This window comes from Cupressus sempervirens, chromosome 4 (assembly GCF_028749045.1).
Source record: "Cupressus sempervirens isolate cs-2001-9-10 chromosome 4, ASM2874904v1, whole genome shotgun sequence".
NCBI lineage: Eukaryota > Viridiplantae > Streptophyta > Pinopsida > Cupressales > Cupressaceae > Cupressus > Cupressus sempervirens.
The window spans coordinates 419,058,955-419,080,633 of NC_143121.1; positions in this window are offsets into that span (position 1 = coordinate 419,058,955).

The following is a 21,679-nucleotide window of genomic DNA, read 5'->3' on the forward strand; positions in this document are numbered from 1 at the left end:
TCCTTAAAAAGGAAGGAAAATTTGCTGAAGTTTCAAAATTTTGCACTTTCTATGAAATTATAAATTTGCCACAAGTTCAATTTTTTTTTTTGAGTTTTTGGGATATTTAGGTGCATAGGTGCATAGCTACATAGGTCCATAGATTTGTAGCTATGCAAGTGTGCAAAACTTTGTGTTGTGCCTGATTTGTGAGGAAGTGTACTTTTGCAAACATGCTCTTTTTCTAGAATTGGTGCAAATTGGAGGGTTTTGATTCAGAATTCCCATTTTAGTGAGCATTAAGATCCTCACCAAAAGCATTGAGTTTCTTGAGCATACCCACTTTTTCAAACCATGTAGTGATAAGGGAGTACCCCAAATTCAACCACTTTTGTTCAAACTTTCATCGTCTTCTTCAACTCCACCTTCGCTCCAACCACTTGGTGGACAACCTCATACTCCAATAGTTTTGCCTCCACAACAACCACCCTTAGGTCTGCCAAATCCTCCAATGGCATTTTTCATAAATGCTATAGACTCACCAATAAACTTGACAGATGCACTCCATGATCTCCCTAAGAATCCCAAAAAGTTTTGCCCAAGGTTCATTTATGGAGAAACACAAACTGCTGAAGACCACATTAAAGTATTTAAAGAAATTTTCAACCAAAAGTAGATCACTAGTGAGGATGTGGTCCTTCATTTATTCCCTTATTCTCTGGGGGAAGTTTCCTACAATTGGTACGCCAATTTGCCAATTGGATGTATCGTAGATTGGGATACCTTTGAAAAATTGTTCGTAAAATAGTTCAAAACCTTTGTCAACCTAGTGGTGATACATCATCAATTCATATCAATTAAAAGGGATCCAATTGAGATAGTTTCATGCTTCAATCATCACTTTCATATGGCCTATCACAGATTTGAAACACCATACACTATACTAGTTGAAGCAGCTATTCAGATTTATCTGAATGCTATGGACCCTCTTACTCCTATCTTTCTGAGAAGGCTTTCTGCAATAGATATCAAAACATTAGAAAAGGTCTTCATAGAAGCAATAACTTTTACCAAGCAAGCCAATCCTAATAGAGGAGGATTGATGTTTCTAGCTCAAGCTATCACGACAATATGAACATACCCAGTCAGAGTGCCCACTATGCCTAGTCAATTCATAATTGTGAATCCAATTCCATTACAATAGGCACCTACTTCGTAGAACCCCACTTTGATGTATCCAGGGTATGAACCTCTAAAAACCACCTTCTTCAAGAAAAAGATAGTAGTCCCCATTGAGGCAAAAAATAACTTTATCTCTAAATTTGGTCAAATGAAAAAGACTATGTCATAAATGAACAATGAATTGACCCGACTTAGGTTGTCACAAGGACAAAACAACAACTTCCAAAGAAATAACATTGGTCCTTACAAAAATAATTATGGCCAAAATTATAACAAAAAATTCAATGGAATTAACAACAATGTAGGAAATAGTAAAGGAAGGAACAACTTCAATCCTCTTGATCAAAATAATGGCTTCTAGAGACAGAATCAAGAGTGGAACACCCATCAGAATAATGGAAGTATTCTTGTTGACAACAACAAAAATAACAATATTTAGTATGCAAATATCAATCAGTATGATGATGGTCACAATGCACCTAGCAATGATGGTTCATACTATAATGGAAATCAAGAGATGGCTCAAGATCTCAAGTAAGTGATAACACTACCCCTATGCAATTTAACATTACGTTGTTGGAATCCTATGACCCCACACAAAAGCGATAGGTAGAGCAGTTGGCTGATGAAGAATTCTCATTTTTGTTCAGCCAAGAACTTGACCTTCAACATGAAGAGATGTTTGCCTTCCGCAATGCAAATTAGAATACGTACAATTTAAGAAGTAGAAAGGAACCTCTAACAGATGGAATTCCCTCAGTGCTACAACCAACTCCTCCTGATCCAAGGGAAAGTAACAATCTGGCATCGGTTAAACCACCACTTGGAGGGAAACAAAATCAAAACCAAGTCAATGTGCCAACAATTTGGAAGAATCCTACTTGGTCTATTGACAAATACAGTACAATGGAGGACTTGAAATGAACAAAGGCCAATATGTCTATGTTGACATGTTGCAAAATTTCCCACAACAATGAGAGGCACTCATGAAGACCCTGGACCATACAAAGACTTCCCACAAGGTGAATACTACCCGTCAAAAGATGGTGTTGCAACAAGTTAATGTTGCAGAGGCATTGCCCACCATGTTTAAAGACAAGGTAGAGGTGCCCCTATTTTTTCTCAGTATCAAAATATATAGGAAGAATCTTCATATTTCCTTATTGATTTAGGAGCTTCATGCAATGTCATTCCTTTATCCATAGCAGAAAAGCTAGGGGTCACCCCTCAACCTATCAACTAGATAATGATACAATTGGATAAAATAAAGGTGAAAGTCATAGGTGTATTGGAGGATATGTAGATAGAGTTAGCAGTCAACCCTCACATTCAAGACATCATTGATATACATGTGGTTGATATTTTGGAGACATATGGACTACTCCTTAGCAGAGAATGGACAAAGTATCTAAGGGGATGGTATTCCATGGATTTCACTCAGCTTTGGTTACCATGGAAAGGTTTGAACAATCAAATCAAGATAGATGCAGAGCCCAAGTTAGCAAAGATGATCACAAATTACAATGCTCCCAATGAGGTAGCCTTCTTACAAACTGATTTAGGTTCCTACAAGGTGATGGCTTTTGACACCATGTCAATCCAAAAACTAGATGATCAACATGTGGACTCCATGATTTTAGCTCCAAAAGATGAGGTAGTAAGACAATTCATAGATCATATGATGGCTAATTTACAATGTCTAGGAGAAGAGGCTGATCCCAATACTCTCCTCCTTTCAGGATTTTGTTGATTGCATAAAGTTAGTCATTTAGATTTCAAATGTTCATCATGTCAAAAAGCAATTGCTAAGGTGTTGACACAAATGGTTGAAGCAAAGAAAGTTGATGACTCACAAAATGGACCTATAGAAAACCAAAGTCCTACAAACACATCTAATGCTATTGAAGAGATTGAAGGGAAAACTGAAGATTTGAACACATCATATAGTGATATCTCTTCAGACGGTGTAGGTTTGTCTTCTCCTTCACCCAAAATGATCAAAGTACAAAGAAGGAGATGGTACATAAAAGGCTAGGGATGATCTTTAGTGGTCATTCATCCTCTACCTAAAGTGGAATAGACTAAAAAATTGATAGGGGAAATTCAAGACAAACAAGAAAAATACACACCTCCTCTATCAGGTATTCAAAATAGAGAATCATCAAGTTTGGCTCTGAGAAAGTTACAATGAGTTCCTAATAAACAATCCTTTAAAGCTTAGATAAAAGAGAAATTGAGAACAAACAAGAACAAGGTTAGAAAACCCAGGGGAAACTCAATTTGGACACTCTGCTGTGACAGTTTTAAGTGCAAATCAAGAGCCAGTATAGGTATTGAGCTAGTTGGTCCAAAAGGTAAATCTTTCTACACTACATATCGATTGCAATTTAGATGCACTAAAATTTATATGGAGTACGAAGCCTTAATTCGAGGACTTTTCTTTGCACTTGAGAAAGGAGTTACAGCTCTCATCTTCGAAGGAGAATCTCAATTGGTTATTCGACAAGTAAAATCATTGTATTCTTGCAATGTAAGAGATTGATTGCCTATAGGAAAAGGGTATGGGATCTGTTAGATGACTTCCAAGATTTGAATATAAAGTCTATTCCAAGAAGGAAAAATGTGGTAGCTGATGCCCTTGTTATTTCAACAAGTGTATTGCAGCACATTGAAGGAACAAAGTTGAAATGGTTTTTAGTTGAGTTGGTTGCTACTCCATCTATTCCAAACAATATCACGAACTTCCAAATTTTTCAAGATGATCAACATATACTAGAGTTTATTATGTGCAGTGGTCACTTTAAGGGATAAGAAATAGATGACACCCTAGATGATGAATTGGAGGATACCACAATTCAAGATGAAGATGGAATCTTGAACTTGAAAAGCAATACTATTCCAAAGGGAATGGTTGAATTAGAATGTATCTTTGATCGTGATGAATCAACACTCAACAAGAGAATTCTTGAAGAAAAGGGGACCAAAAAATGCAATTCACACAATTTAGGAACAGAGGATGATCTGAAGATGGTAAGAATTGGGAAAGGATGCAACTTATAAGAAAGGGAAGACATGCTCAAATTACTCACAAAATACAAGGATGTCATCACTTGGATCTATGAAGATCTGAAGACATATGATCCTTGAATCATTACGCATGATGTTCCTCTCAAACTTGATGCCAAACCTTTTCGACAAAGGTAGAGACCTGTCAACCCCATCCTCGAGCCTTTTATAATGAAGGAAGTTAAGAAATTATTGGATGCTACGATTATCTTCCCTGTGTGGCACTCTACATGGGTGGCTAATCTAGCTAGTTCCTATATGAAAGAAGGCTAGAGAGATTAAACTTTGCATAGACTTTCACAGTTTGAACTTGGCCTCTCAGAAGTACAATTATCCATTGCCATCATTGGATGAAGTCTTACAAATTGTGAACGGTTCAAAAATGATGTCATTCTTGGATGGATATTCTATTTACAATTAGGTAATGGTAGAAGAGGAAGATAGATTAAATACTGCCTTTATGACCAAATGGGGAACCTTAGCCTATAAGAGAATGTCATTCAGATTGATCAATGTAGGAGCTACATTTTGAAGAGCCATGGATGAGGCTTTTATGGGATTGATTAATTGATGTATAGTTATCTATATGGATGACTTGACTATCTTTTCAAAAGATTGGGCTACCCACATTGCTGACCTAAGATAGGTGTTCAATAGGTGTCATAACTATGACATATCTCTCAATCCCAAGAAGTGTTCATTTGGGGTCACTAAAGGAAAGCTTTTAGGTCATATCATCACTAAAGCTAGTGTCTCCATAGATCCTAATAGAGTTGAAGCCATCTTGAAGTTATCACCTGCAAATAGTTGAAAGGAACTCAAATCCTTCTTTGGAAAGATAAATTTTATTCGTAAATTCATAAGTGGATTTGTAGAGATTGTGCATCCTCTCAATAATTTTCTTAAGAAGGGAGCTAAAACAGAATGGGTCCCTGAAGTAAAGAAATCATTTGAGGATATTAAGGTAGCTATATGCATGGCCCCAATATTGGTAAGTCCATATTACAACCTTCCCTTCAAGATATATTCCTTTGCATCAGAACATTCTTGCACCAGGGTCTTGACTCAAAAGGAGAAGGAAGATGAAAGACCAATCACTTTTTTGAGTTGCCCGCTGAGAAATGCTGAGTTGAATTATTCTGACCTTAAGAAATAGTCTTTTGCCTTTGCTAAAGTGGTAAAGAAATTCTGCCATTACATTTTAAGAAGGTGTATGCTATTGTACTTGATCCAATAGTAAAGACATTGTTAATGCAAAATGAACTTGGTGAAATGTGAGGTAAATTGATGGTGATACATCAAGAGTTTGACCTAGAGACCCAACCTATGAAATTAGTTAGAGGTTAGGGATTGTCAAGGATGATAGCTGATAACCAGATTGGCGATGAAAAAAATTTGAGTTTGAGAAAGAAATAGAAGATGAGGATTAGGAGAAAATGATAGTATCTCAAGTTGACATTGGCCAAGGTTTAGTAATGAATGTATGGTACCAAGATATTGTGTACTACCTCCTACAAAATTGATGCCTAAGTTGGATGAGTAGCTCAAAATGCAGAGGAGTTAAAATGAAGTGCGAGTCCTATATGCTGCAAGACAACAAGTTGTACAAAGGAACTATGAGGGTATCTACTTGAAATTCCTAGGATGTGAAGAAGCAAAGGAAGTCCTGGAACAATTTCATGACAAGTATGGTACATGGCATGGTTCAGTGGAAGTGATGACTCATATGATTTTAAGGTCGAGATATTTTTGGCCCACAATATTTAAGGACACTTTTGAGAATATGCACTCTTGTCATGTCTGTCAAACAAGTGCTAACAAAGAAAGACACTTGGCGATGCCGCTACAACCTGTGTATGAGATACGTCCTTTCATAAAGTGGGGGTTAGATTTCATTGGTCTAGTTAACCTACCATCATCAACCAAACACACCTACATTCTTACGGCCACTAATTATTGTACAAGATGGATTGAAGCTAAAACTTACAGAAATTGCACTACTAAAGTAGTAACAAATTTCTTGGAGGAACACATTGTTACCAGATTCAGAATGCCATTCACCCTTGTGTGCAATAACTGATCTTCTTTCACACTATTATTTTTGACTCAATGGGAATTTGAAAATAAAGTTGTTATCAAATTCTCTTCTAATTACTACTTGCAAGGAAATGGAGTAGTAGAATCTATGAACAAGAACTTGATCACAGTAATAAAGTGATTATTGAAAGAGAACCTTAGAGACTGGCATACATAGTTGAAATATGCCTTATGGACAGATCAAGTGAGGGTCAAGAATGCTTTAGGGACTTCTTCGTATTTACTCATCTATGGATAGGAGCCAGTATTTCCACTCAACCTTAAAATTCCTATTTTGAAGTTCATGAGTGGATACGCTAAAGATGTTCACAAAGTAAAAATTAGATTGATGAATCTTTTGGAGATGGATTAAAAATGCATAGCCGCAATGGAGTACATGGCTAAACATCAAGCTATTGTGAAGAGATAGTTTGACAAGAGAGAAATTATAAAATCCTTTAGGATTTCTGAGCTTGTTCTACATTGGGATAAGGCAAAAGAAAAATTGGGCAGCCATACCAAGTTTCAATGCTTATGGATTGGTCCTTATCAAATTGCAGCAATCCTTGGAGAAAACACTTTTAGGCTCAATTCCTTACAGGTGGAATTTCTTCCCTTACCAGTAATGGGCAATTTCTAAAATATTATTTTGAGGCCTAAAAGAACCAAAGCAAAAAAAAACTAAAAAAACTAAAAAAAATAAAATTAAATTAAAAAAATAATAATTAAAAAAATAAAAATAAAAATAAATTATTATTTAGGTTTTATTTCTGCATTTAGTTTGATTATATTTTTGTATTTAGTTAGGTTTTATTTTCACAAATGTGTTTATTTTATGCAAGTGTGTTTCTTTTCAGTTGTGTGTTCGTTTCCAGTCCCCTGTTTATTTTCTTAGTCATGTCTAGTCCCAAGGGGTAAGGTGTACTTAAGATTTTTTCTTGAGATATTTCACTAACCACTCTTTGGTTTTGATTTCAGGAAGAAGTATTTCTTTGTCAAAATATTTGGACAATTATATGTCTTATACCAACTGAGCAGTGGCCATTGCTTGTAGAAGTAGGGAGACTTTCAATCTTAAATTCAGGGTTCTAAACCAATGAGCTTTCAACACTTTATAAACTTAAGAATTGATCATCTTAGATGTTGTCAAATTGAGCTAGAAGACAACAAGGGATGATCTAAACCCCAATCAGTTCAAACAGGAGGGGCATTCTTGAAGGGTTGCTAAGATCATTGTTTGGCATGAGAGTTTTTAAAAGAGGAATGCACAGGATGTTCACCAAGGATCAAATCCAAGAAACAAAACTAATATCCTAGCTATATAGTCTAAGCATAGTCAGCATACAAGATATAAAGAAAAGAAAAGCAAAAGGATGGTGTTAAGACTGAAGGATTCTAAAGATCTGAAATGGCAAAAAGATACAATTTCAAAGAGAAGTATCTTTGTACTAAAATAGTGCTTCATCAAGTAGTGACATTACAAGCTACATGGAGTGATTCTTCAAAATTTGCCAAAAAATTAAAGGAAAGTGACACCCTACTAAGAGCCCTCAAACTGATTCTCTCATCTAGTCAAGCAAACAATTGATAAACAACCTTCATGAAGATTCCAAATGGATGAACCAAGAAGCATGGAAGATTTTTCTGAGTGTTGTTGGAAAACTTAGAGAAGACTATGTCCTGAGATGTTGAAGGGAATGAATACACAAATTACACACTAAGCTCAAAGGTTTTGGATCCTGGAGCTTGCCTATGACATCATTCAAATTATGCTTGAGGCATTTGGAATTTCATTGGTGTTTGACACACTTTGAAAGGATGTTTGCTGATGAAGAAATGCATTGGTCATTTCTTCCTTTTTTTGGGGATATTTGTTGTGGTTCCACAACACGCCCCATTCCCTACAAGGAATGGAGACCCCCTACCTTTTTTTTTGGATTCCCAGACTCACAATTTGGGATCTGAGAAAATCTAAATAGTTAAAAAATAAGAAGTAAAAATTCAAAAAATTGAAATGGTCATAAAAATATAAAATAACAAAAAATAAAATAAAATTTAAGCGCACACCCATGAACCTCACGAGGGTTGTGGGAATGCATCCCATTTTGGTGGAGTGCAATGCATGGCTGTGGACTTGCACAATGCACATTGTGCACCACAAAGGGTGGGCGTGGCTATTAAGCCCCCCACCCCCCCCAGTGGACTTCCTCACCTATTTTTGTTTGTTTTTGTCATTGTGTTTTCAAAAAGCTTCAAATTTTCTTAGCACCATGCCCTCTACACTTATATTCAGGTTCATTTGAACCCCATTCGGAGTTGAGTGCACACTTGGCACCACGTACCCCATTCAATATTTTGCCCCATTCAACATCACATTGCACATATTTTTGTGTCAAGTGCTGTACACACTTTTGCACTGCCATGCATGTACTTGGGATTGTGTGCATACTTGCAACCATAAACCTCATTTAACACTGTGCAGCACATGTTCTTTTTGCACTACTATGCGTACTTTTTCATCGTCGTGGATGCACTTACTATCGTGTACCCCATCCAAATGGCACACTGCATGCACATGCCACCATTGCACACCTCACGAAACCCATCACTGTATGCTGCACAAACCCTGAATGCAAACTACACATGCTCATCACTTCAACACCATGCCACGTGCACTAAAATGTGCCACATGCACCACCTTGTGTTGTGCATACTAAAATGCGCTGTGCATGCCACCTTGCACTACATGCACCACCTGGCACTGCATGCACCACAAATTGTCATGCACTCATCCGTGCCTTCACCCCAAAAACCTAAAGAAAAAGGGAAGAAATATATTTAAAAAAATAATAATAATAAAAATGCATCTTATTTTTATTTTTTGTTAATAAATAATTGAAGAGAAATTGAATGCTTTTGCATTTTAAATTTTTTTTTAGGTTCTCATTATTTTGAACTAATAAATGCCTTTCTTGTGTCATGTAGATATAATGGCATCCGCATCAGGATAGAAAATGGCACCTAAGCCTATTGTGTTCAAATTCTAAGGCATGCCTTTGAAGTCGAGGTTCCAAGATGACTAAGTCAAACTTTAAAGATACTAATTTTGGACATTCAAACTTGTGAGAGTTCCTTAGAATCTGTAATAAACCCACGAAGAGATCTACCTTGATATCCTCTTTGATCTGATCTGGGTTGGTGAGCACAGGTTTGCATCCAATATTAGTACAATCAGTGGAGTTGATCATGACATTGGCGCAACATTTTTTTCTTGAAGAGAGAGTGGTTAAGAGTGTAACTAGAGAAGTTGTAATGGACCTACAACCTGATAATATTGAAAGGATCTTTCATCTCCCAAGGGTGGATTAGTTCATAAGACTCTCTTATGAAGCAGTAGAGAGATGGTACGTGGAGCACCTGAAAGAAGCATCAGAAATCATTCAATCCTCCTATCTCATTGAGAAGACTCCTCTAGGAAGGATAATAGGAAAGGTGGACATGACTAGGGGATACATGAAGGATGATATTGGCTATTCTATCATTCTTCTAAGTAGAGTCATGGGTCTACCAGCATTTGGCCACCTCAACACTTTCATGGTCAACTTTATTGAGATAATCAGGATGGTGAAGTGGACCACCACATTAAGTGAAAACTTGTGTGAGCAATTGGGGGCAGTCAAAGACAAGAAGAAGTTCTATATGAATTCTTATATGGTATATCTGCTAGCAGAAAGGGTGACAAACTACCTTGGTTCATACAAAAGAGGTAATATGTAGGATCCTAATGCTTGACCATACATTGTCTACCCTTAGCTAGTGAGAAAGAAGCTATCGGCATAGATTAAGGAATACATAATCATGAATGATACATTCATTTTTGTGGTCATCTGATTCATAGAAGGTGATTATACAAAGAGGTTATCTGATGAGGAAATAGCACAGATAATAGCTCTCGGGGCCTACTACATCCAATTTAAGACATTCACATATTTGTAGGTAGTTGGTGCTCTGTCAACCCCAAGAAGCTCCCTAGATATCCAAGTGACAAACTAGTGTTATTTGAGATTGCACGACAGATTGAATCTGTGTATGAGAGGGTGAAGAGACAAAAAAGACCTTGTTGGACATGGCCCCTGGTCATAGGACCATACCAGGTGAAATGGAAGCAAGATATTCCATCCTTTGAGTGGGAGTGGGATAATTATCCCCTCAAGGAGTACAATTCCCCTAGGCCCTATTTTGATAATATTGAGAAAGTGGAGAGTCTAGTAGGTAGAGAGTTCCACCATGAAGATGCCATTGAAAACCAATGCATGAACACAACAAATGACTATGAGGTCCGTATAAGGGACTGTTGTAGGATGACTTTGTATTTGGCAAAAAAGGCTCTCAAATTGAAAATTCTAGAGGAAATAAGTCAACAAGATTCATGGGAGCTGCTAGACCCCCTATTCAACTCGGACAAAATTGGAGAGAGACCCATCATGAATGTCGAGGTTGACAGGGAGGAGGGTGATGGTAATAATCCTTAGGCAAGGCATGTCATTAGAATAACAAAGGATTGGATCAAGAAGCCTTTTCAACTTGATCCAATACCTAACACCATGATCTTTCATGCTCAAGCTTGCCTAGAGAAAGGTAGAGGGAAGAAAGTTACAATTCCTACCTTTACAGCCTAGTCTCCCATTAGGCCAAAGACAGTATACCAACTTGACCACCCAGTTGGATACTACCATCTTCCAGAGAGTAAAGGAAAGAAAAAAATGAAGAGGACCTCTCCTCAAAGGGTTGAAACAGAATAGGGTGAAGTGCAACCACCTCCCTAGTAGCAGGAAGAGAGTCTACAAAGGTCTGAGGATACTTGAGCTACTCAAGTCCAAGATGACCCTTAATTGCCTCCCTTTGTGCCAGCCAATTAGAAGAGAGAGAAAGTCAATAGGTTTCCATTCATCCTTCATAAGAAGAGACAACATCCCCTTCTACCTCTATGAAACAAAAGAAGATTGAGATCCAAATGAAGAAGAGGCAAAGGGTGACTAAGAGAACAGTGCCTTTCCCATTTGTTCCTAAAACCATTCCAAAAGAAGAAGAAGAATAAGATGAATAAGATGAAGAGGAAAAAGTGCTGCTACAGAGAAGAACCCAGTTGGCTAGAGCCATAGAGCAAGAAAGGAAAAGGAGTACCATGGGCACATTGCCATCCACCTAAACAATACCCTTGGAAGTCTCTTCTTTGGAAGGTGAAGTACAACAGTGTGTAGATGTGCAGAGTGAAGAGGGTGATGACATTTTCAAAATGTTAGATTTTGATTTTATGCTAGTGGGAATAGATCTAGTTGGGGATAAGATAAGGGATACCCCTATAGGAGGATTGGATGAAAATGCCACCAAATTCATAGGGTCCCAATCTTACTCCCCCAGCTCCACCACAAGTCACAGTGGTAGATAAAGGCTCAGTTACTCCTCCACCCCAGAGCTTAGAAGTGGAGCCACTTTAGAAGGAACCATCACAAGAGGAGGAACCAAAAAAAATGGTGACTGATGAAGTGCCGAAGGAGGGACAAATGGTGGAATATTCTCAATCACCTTCCCAAAACATTGAGGTGCAAGTTACACAATCTACTAATACAAAGACTATAGAAGGGGAGCCCTCATGAAAGGAAACAACTCTAAGGAGGATTGATAATGGGAAGGAGGTGGCAGAGCATACTCTTTCATCCTCGAGAGGCAAATCTTTAGCTGAGCACATCTCAAGATGGCTCTGAAAAGAAATAATGAGGAGTACCAAACCTCAATTTTGCATTGATGAGGAGGACATTTTTGAGATTGTTGAGATTTTAAATAAGCCTGAGTCCTCATTATATGAGACAAGACCATTGGCATTTGTGAACAATACATGGGACTAGGAGTTGTTTTCCTAGGTGGCTGTCCCTCCTGAAGATACATATGTAGAAAGCTTTGGTCCCCAAGATTATCAAATCAAAGAGATTATGTTGGGAAGGCCTACATGGGATACAACCTGATTGATGGTGACCATGGGAATCAAAGAAGTCTTTAGGAGCATGGAGCAAGAAGAGGTTGAACTCTAAACACTTCGAAGGTAGATCGAGATCCTAAGGGGATATTTGGCCGAAGTGGATGGTCCTCTTGATTCTAACCACCCTGAGGAGACATTGAATACCATAATTAGAGAAGGGGGAGCTATACATGTGGATCCATTTTGAAAGCCTATCAATAGTGGCAAGAAAGTTTCGAAGTGAAGGGAATTTTGATTATTCAAGGGAATTTGAAGTTACTACATGCTACGGAAGAGAACATGAATAAAATGGTGGCAATTTTGAAGCATGACTTTAGAATTATGGATGAGGTAAGGGCCTAGAGTAAGGACTTACAAATTTTGCAAGACATAAAGGGGAAAAGGTACAGAGTTTTGATAGATTGATATACTGGGGAGGAGTTGGAAATGATTGATGATTGAATAGAAAAAATTGCAGACAGTAATAAAGTAATGGAAACATTACACACAAAGATTCATCAGCTCAAGGACCAAGCCCATGAGAAAATTTTGAAGGTAGAGAAGCATTACAATGATGCTTGCTTAGATATTTTTGAAGATGAGGAACAAGAGAAGTTGTTGCCTATAGAGGCAGTAGTGGAGAGTTTTAAGAAGATTTTTGTGGAAGTTGCTAATGATGAGGATATCCGGCAAGCCTTTAGGACTGAAGAAGCTTTCTTAAAGTTGGATACCAAACTCAAGGATTTTGCTGATACCTGAATTAAGTTAGACAATTATAGATAGAAGGTAAAGGAAAAATATGAGGCTTTATATTTATCAAATGTGGCTAAAATCACTAATATTATAGAGAAATTCAAGGGAAAACATCCAAACATAGCTTTGGGATGAAGAAGAACAAAACCTAGATGCCAGAATTTCAATTTTGACACTCAGTAAAATTTTGAGATTTTAGACCATTTTGAGGTGTGCAGCTCTGTAGGTCCACATGTGCACATTTTTAGAAAGCTCTACCAACAGTTAACTTCCAGTTCCAAAAATAGAGCTTTCCATGCATCAGAAGTGCATTTTGAGGGCAGTTTAACTTCGAAAAATGCCTAGTAAAGGATTAGCTTTGAATTTTAGCACTTCCAAACACTTCCACTTCAACTCAGAGCTTTCTCATTCTTTCTTCTCTCATAATTCTTTTTTTTTTAAACATGTAAAGGCTCATGCATCTAATTAATGAATAAAATATGGATGGATTCCTACTAAACACCAATTAGATTGTAGTTTGTATATAATTAGTTTATTTCATTGATTAAAAGCATTTTTTATTGCATGAAGAATATCTCTCACTCTCAACACAAATTGAGGAGATAATTTCTCATAAATACCCCATTGTAATATGTAATGAGGGCCGCCATTACTTTGCAATAAAATTATGCTTTTGGTGCTTGCATTTGGAGTGTAGTAATTCTTGCCTGAATGTGTCATAATTTTGTGAAGGAGGTGGAGCAATAAGGGGAAGGAGGTGGTAGAGAATACTCCTTCATCCTCGAGAGGCAAGTCTTTAGCTGAGCACATCTCAAGATGGCTCTGGAAATAAATAATGAGGAGTACCAAACCTCATTTCTATGTTGATGAGGAGGAAATTTTTGAGATTTTTGGGATTTTGAATAAGCTTGAGTCCCCATTATATGAGGCAAGACCATTGGCATTTGTCAACAATACACGAGACCAGGAGTTGTTTTCCTAGGTGGCTGTCCCTCCTAAAGATACATATGTAGAATGACTTGGTCCCCAAGATTATCAAATCAAAGTTATGTGGGGAAGGCCTACATGGGATATAACCTGATTGATGGTGACCATGGGAAACAAAGAAGTCTTTAGGATCATGGAGTAAGAAGAGGTTGGAATTCAAATAGTTTAAAGGTAGATCAAGATCCTAAGGGGATATTTGGCCAAAGTGGTTGGTCCTCCTGATCCTAACCACCTGGAGGAGACATTGAAAACCATACTTAGAGAAGGGGGAGCTATACATGTGGATAAATTTTGAAAGCCTATCAACAATGGCGAGAAAGTTTTGAAGAGAAGGGAATTTTGATTATTCAAGGGAATTTGAAGTTACTGCATGCTACGCAAGAGAACATGAATAAAATGGTGGCAATTTTGAAGCAAGACTTTAGCATTATGGATGAGGTAAGGGATTGGAGTAAGGACTTACAAATTTTGTAAGCCATAAAGGGGCAAAGGTACAAAGTTTTGATAGATGTATATAGAAGGGAGGAGTTGGACATGATTGATGATTGGATAGACAAAATTGCAGATAGTAATAAAGTAATGGAAACATTACACACAAAGATTCATCGGCTCAAGGACCAAGCCCACGAGTGAATTTTGGAGGTAGAGAAGCATTACAACAATGCTTGCTTAGATATTTTTGAAGATGAGGAATGAGAGAAGTTGTTGCCTGTAGAGGTAGTAGTGGAGAGTTTTAAGAAGATTTTTGTGGAAGCTACTAATGATGAGGATATCTAGCAAGCCTTTAGGACTAAAGAACCTTTGTTAAAGTTGGATACCAAAGTCGAGGATTTTTGCTAATACTTGAATTAAGGTAGACAATTATAGATAGAATGTCAAGGAAAAATATGAGGCTCTAGATTTATTAGATGTAGCTAAAATCAGTAAGATTATAGAGAAATTCAAGGGCATACATTGAAACATAGCTTTGGGATGAAGAAGAACAAAACCCAGATGCCAGAATTTCAATTTTGACACGCAAATTTTTTTTGAGTTTTTTGACCATTTTGAGGTACATAGCTCTTTAGGTCTACATGTGTGCATTTTTAGAAAGCTCCGTTGATATTTAACTACCAGTTCCAAAAATATAGCTTTTCATGCATCAAAAGCGCATTCTGACGGTAGTTTAACTCCGACAAACACTTAGTAAAGGATCAACTTCAAATTTTGGCACTTCAAGACACTTCCACTTTGACTCAAAGCTTTCTCATTCTTTCTTCTCTCATAATTCTTTGTTTTTTAACATGTAAAGGCTCATTCATCCAATTAATGAATAAAATATGGATGGAGTCCTACTAAACAACAATTAGATTGTAGTTTGTATATAATTAGTTTATTTTGTTGATTAAAAGCATTTTTTATTGCATGAATAATATCTCTCACTCTCAACAAAAATTGAGGAGATAATTTCTTATAAATTCCCCATTGTAATATGTAATGAGGGCTACTGTTATTTTGCAATAAAATTATGCTTTTGGTGCTCGCATTTGGAGTGTAGTAATTCTTGCCTGAACGTATCATACTTTTGTGAATCTTGTTCATGGAATTGTAATTGAGCCAAAGGTTTATTGCTTTGTTTCTAGTTGTGTGATTCATTAGTTTTGGTGTTTGTTGTGGTTTAGACAAATTCCACTAACATAACTAGCTTGAGAAGGAATCATGAAATTTTGCCTGCATAGATTTTCATCTTGCATGAGCACACTTTCCGTGGCCTTGCAACTTGATGAAGGGTGAAACATGATATGCTCACTAAATTTCTCACTGATGATTGCATTAGTAGAATCAAGGAAGCACTGCTCCTTCTTTCATTGGTTATTTACCAATCTCTTTGAAAGCTTAATTCGTAGACATGTCGTTCTCCATAACTTATGTCCATTAGGAATTTTCAATTTCATGTTATTTGCTTTCAATTTTTTTTAATTTTCTTTGCTAACCCCATTGTTAGAATAGAAATTCATACTATTTTCATTGTTAGATTTCATTCATAAAAACATAAAAATACAAAAACATATTTTGCTTGCGTGTTTTATTTTTGAAGTAGCTTGCAGATTCTTCATCTCATTTGAAATCAAAATGAACCAACAAAGGCCTCCTTGTGAACAATCACATTTATTTTCAATTGAATAGATTCTAGTAGGTCACAAGATCAACTCAGAACCTTGGAGTTGATTCACAAAATCAGCTTTTCAAGAGAGGAGTTCACAAGAATTCCTACCATTTAGCATCGTATATAATGACAACTCAACATGTTGATCTGACATCAATGTTTGTATCCCTTGTTTAGCTCCTAGTTTCATATTGTAATCTAGATTTACTATGAGATTTTTATATCTTTCCTTTATTGTGAAAAAATTCCCCTTTGATGGTTTATCCTTTTCAAAGATGACACCAAAATATCCTAGTTCAATAGTTGATGTTGAAAGAGTTAAACTTAGAGCTCTGTGCAATGATATCACCTGCTAAAAATCAGAAAATTTGTTTCAAATGTCTTTTGTAAGTTAGAAGTTTTGAAACTCCCTTCGATGTTAACCTTATTATTGACTTTGATGATGCATGCAAATGATCAGTACAACTTATGTTCATTAGATTCTTGTTGGTAGGACATCACTTTGAAATCTTAAAAAATTGGGTCAATTTTGTGGGGGGATCTCATGTGGTTTAAGTTGAAATTAGTTTAGAACTTAACATAGTTTTTACTTTTATTGGTTTATAATAGTCAATCATAGATTTTTTTCTTAGTTATAGCCCTTATTACATCCACAATTATTTTTAAATTTCTTGGACAAAGGATTTTATGGTCTTTGTCCTACATGTTAAATGTTAATTTTGACTTGATTTTTTAGATCAACCACTAATGTATTGGCCATTCCTCTCTACATTTCTACCTCTTTTGGTAGGTTGGTGTATGCCAAAGTGGATAAATTTTAATTAAACTTTCATATTTCCAAGTTTGTGAGGATCTTCATTTTTCTTCAGATCTCAAAGACTTCATTAATATGTAAATTGATAGTAGGCACCATATTAGAGGGTTTTGGATGTCAATATTAGGTGGCATTGTACTCAAAGTTTAATTGTATCTTTTCTCAACTTGAATAAATAGTCTTCCACATGACTTTGGAACTCTTAGTGCAAGTTGTTGATCCTTATGTTGCAAGAGGGCTTAAATAAGAAAATATTCATTGGTTTAATATGGTGATATAACCTCCAATGAAGTTTGGAAAACCTTACAAACTTACCATTTTGTGAAAAAACCAAGACAATGAAGGAAATTTTTTTTGACCATATAGAACTTCTTACTATTATTCATGTTTTTATACAACTTCAAAAGAATGTTTTCAAAACTTAGGGAACCCTCTTAGGCTTAGATTGGAGCCTGTGTAGTGCTTGGATGGGTCACTTGGTACCATCTCCCATTTTGGATTGTGTCTTCTAAATATGTCATAGATTCCTTATATATGAAGCTACTTATAAAAGTATGGTTAATATGGTGATGGAAAAGCTCTTTGATATGATGTCTTCCCTTATGAATTTTACATGACCTTTTAGGAGTTGGTTTAAACTAGCTTGAATGGAGTTAATCTTGAGCTATTTTAAACCAATTACTTGGGAAATATGATAAACAAAGGTGATATTTTATTTATGTGTAAGGTTGAGAATTTGGAGTTCACAATTAAGTATCTTTTTCTCTTCATTATGTTTCTTATGAGATTGATTCAAAAATTCTAGGCTTTAGGGTTGACACTTTATTCTCCATATTTTCTTTTAGAAATTTTCATTTATCAAGAGAAGATATATATTTGATAATAGTATTGTGGATTTGGAAGGTTTAGAATGAGGTTATAAAATCTAACTAGAAGATGATAATTGAGAATCTAAATTTATTTTGATAAGGCTTATGTGTGTATTGAGTCATTGTTTATTTATGCTAGGATAAGTGCATTAGGTATTACATCACCATTAATGACATCCATGAGCAAGTTGGACTATTTTTCACAATCAAAAAATGTGTTCTCATTTGTCTTCTTTTTTTGTAATAGTTGTCAAAGGTTTTTAATAACTTCTTCCTAATGACATATCACATAAGCTTGTCAGAGGAATTTCTATGGAAAAATATTCCATTGGCTTCTTAGTGGATACTTCATTGTTGTCTTTGTCCTCAAATTAATTGAAGATGGAAACTTTAAAATGACATTAAACAAGTTGTCAAGTGATTAGACATATTTTGCTTTTGTTTTGGCTCAAGCATTTATAGTTCCAGGGGAAAAATAGCTAATGGAATGGAATTGCATACCAAAGCTAGGAAAATATCAATGCCCCTTTTCAAAATAAATAATGAAAATAATCCAATAATCATGCTCTAAGTTGGTCCTAGTTGTAATACCCCAAAATCGGCTCATTGCCATCTCAACCAATTCTGGTCTATTTCTAATCAATCCTAAAGTCCTATTCCATTAGGCAAATTCTTATTTGGCTACTCGCTACTTGACTTAATTGTCAGATGCAGAAAACCCTAATCTGCATTCATCATGCTTATTATTTAATTCCTATAGTATTTACTCATATTAGTCACATTAAACCTATTGATTAATATTTAATTTAATTACTAAGTATTTATACTTTAATTAAATTAAATTATATCTTAAGGCTAATGTACTATGGAATTAAATTTATTTAATTTAATAAATGTGCCTATTTTAATTAATTAAACAAAATTATTTAATTAAATGGAGTACTTACTTCTAATTAATTAAACAAAGTTATTTAATTAAATGGAAGCCATTCCTAATTAATTAAATGAAGTTATTTAATTAAATAAGAAAAGTGTCTTTAATTAATTAAAGAATTATTTAATTAATTAAAGAATTATTTAATTAAATAGAAAAGGTAATTCTGAGAGCATATCTCATTTTATTAAATTAAATATCTCACCAAAATATCTCTTCAGTTCAAAAAGGAAAATTTCCAGTTCACTATTGATAAAAAAGGAATTAAATCAGTTAACTCCTTATTCTACTCAAATTAAATCAGTTAACTCCCTTTAATCTGGGAATCTTCCTTTATGACTGAACTTCACCTTTAATCCTGACCGTTGATTGAAATCGATCTCAACTGTTGATGGATTCCAGGAAAGTCTATTTAAGAGACCCTCATCTCTTCATTTTGGGAGAGGATGAATTTGAAATTTGCATAAAATTGCTGCTGAAATTCATACTCACATTTTCTCACATTTTCTCATATTTTACATACATTTGCATCCTTAGCTTAATTTCATTTAGCATAATATGCATATGATTAATCTAGTTTTCTTTACTTGTTCTTAGATTAGAATGCATTTCTCATTCTAGATTAATCTGCATAATCATATAGATTAATTTTATTTCTTAAATCCTTCATTCTTAGAGGGTTTGGTTGCTTAACACCTCAAATCTGAGGAAATCTAACAAGCAATTCCCTTTAGATAGAAGGCAATAGGTCGCCTTGCCGGCTGATTTTTGGATGAACAATCCAATGTTCATTTTGGGATGAATCCACAAATAAGGACCATGTTGAAGTGTGTGTGTTAGCAGAGGCTGCATATTCATGCATACATTTCTGGCGCCCACTGTGGGGCTGGGTTAATCAATTTTTTTGGCCTCTTTCTGCATTTTTTAAATTATTTTTTTGTTCTCTGTCTATACTGTTTCGTATAGATTCGAGAATCTTCGTGCAAGACTGTTAATTTTTGCATGAGGATCCAGAATCTTTGCACGAAGATTCTTTTCGTATCACACAAGAAATTTCCTGAGAGCGCAAAACTTCGCACGACACCTGTTTCTTCGCGCGGGCCAAATATAATTTCGTGCGGGTCATAAAACTTCTTTGCGCGGACTGTCAGGAATTTCGCATGAGACTCTGCTAACAGATGCTATTTTTTTGCATTGATTTTCATGTTTTTTGGTTTTTTTGCTAACTGCTCATTGTTTCTAGTTTTTCTATGTTTTTTGATTTTTTGGAACAACATAACAATAGTTTGCAAGATAATTGAAAAAACGCGATAAAGTTGCTAAAAATAGGTAAAACATCTACTAAGTGCATTGTGAGGATCACCAGGTAACCTTCCTTAGCTGATAACAATTCATTTGGATCTAAAACAAACATCTCTCATGTGAAGCTTGTGTGTGTTTCCTTCCATGTTTTCATTTTACAACACATCCATAATTTGATACTAGGGTGTGATCTCCATTAGTATTCATTTAGCAGGCTTAGGTACTAGTGATAGATTTAGATAGCTATTTTGGATTATTGGACTTGCTATTCTGTCAACCCCTCATTTCACCCTGTGGTTGCAAGATCAACACCACATTAAAGGGGAGGGGTCTACAGGAAAGAAGCGTTAAATGCTCCACAAGGCAACCCTTTTGTGCTTTCTAGAACTCACTAGTTTTTGAGTTGTGGACTCATTTTGGCTTGTGTGAGGGGTTAAATGCTCCACATCTTTGGACTCACCTTGCATTAGTTAAAGCGTTAAGTGTACCATCTTGTTCTCTTTGATTTCTTTTGGATAGATTTGCTTTCGAGAATTAACATCTGTACACACATAGTAATTAGACCCCCATGAACACTATTTGTGAATCTTGAGAGAGTGGGTTCCTAGTGAAACTCCTCTCTACGATGGATTCCTTGTAGGTGGGGAGGATACTTTGAGCATATCGAAGATAGATGAATTTTCAACTTGTTGATTGAGACATCCTTTCTCCAGAGAGGTTGATAGATCACTGGGAGTTGATATCATAGATCTTTAAGAGATACTCTTAGTTTAATGCGTCGAATTAATCTATTTTCTTTGATTGGGCTAAAAGTGAAAAGGTGTCAAAACCTTGAATCTAGAAGCTAAGTCCCCTTATGGTATACTATTGTGAGTCGGTCACCTTTGGAGAGGGTTAATCGTAGCAGACAATCCCTCTACAGGGAAAATTGCATTGACGGAACCTCGAGCGGTAATAGCCATTTTTGACATGGTAGTGACAACTACTATATAAATGTCCTTGTGGAAGAAATCTCCATGGGCGTGGTTCATTGTGGGTTGTCAGATCTCCCCAGTAGCTCTTGAAGATTAAGTTCTTAGACTATGTTAAAACCTCGGTGCACTAGGATTGGAGGTCATCCCTGTGAGTCATAAAAATTGTAGAATCAAAACATTACTAAAAACCTTAGAGAGGCCAAACTTTTCATTTTCTAGGAATGTGTGCAATGATTGCAAAACTCTTTGAAAACATACACAAATAGCTCTCCTAGGGATTAGCACAAACTAAGTCACTTGATTGTTCATGCGCAAGGTTGCTTTTGCCCTTGCTCATTATTTTTAGATGTGCTTAAAATCACCTGCTTGCTATTTTATGTGCCTGTTTATCTGCCTGATTACTGAAACAATCAAAAAATTTGTCAAAATTAGTTGCTGTTGTAAAACTGGTCTGCCTTCTCGTGCGAAATCATTTTGGTCTCATGCGAAATCATCTAGTCCTTGCATGAAATCATTCTGTTCTTGCACGAAATTAAATTGCTGTTATGAGTCTTTGCACGGCCTTGTGAACTTCTTTGCGC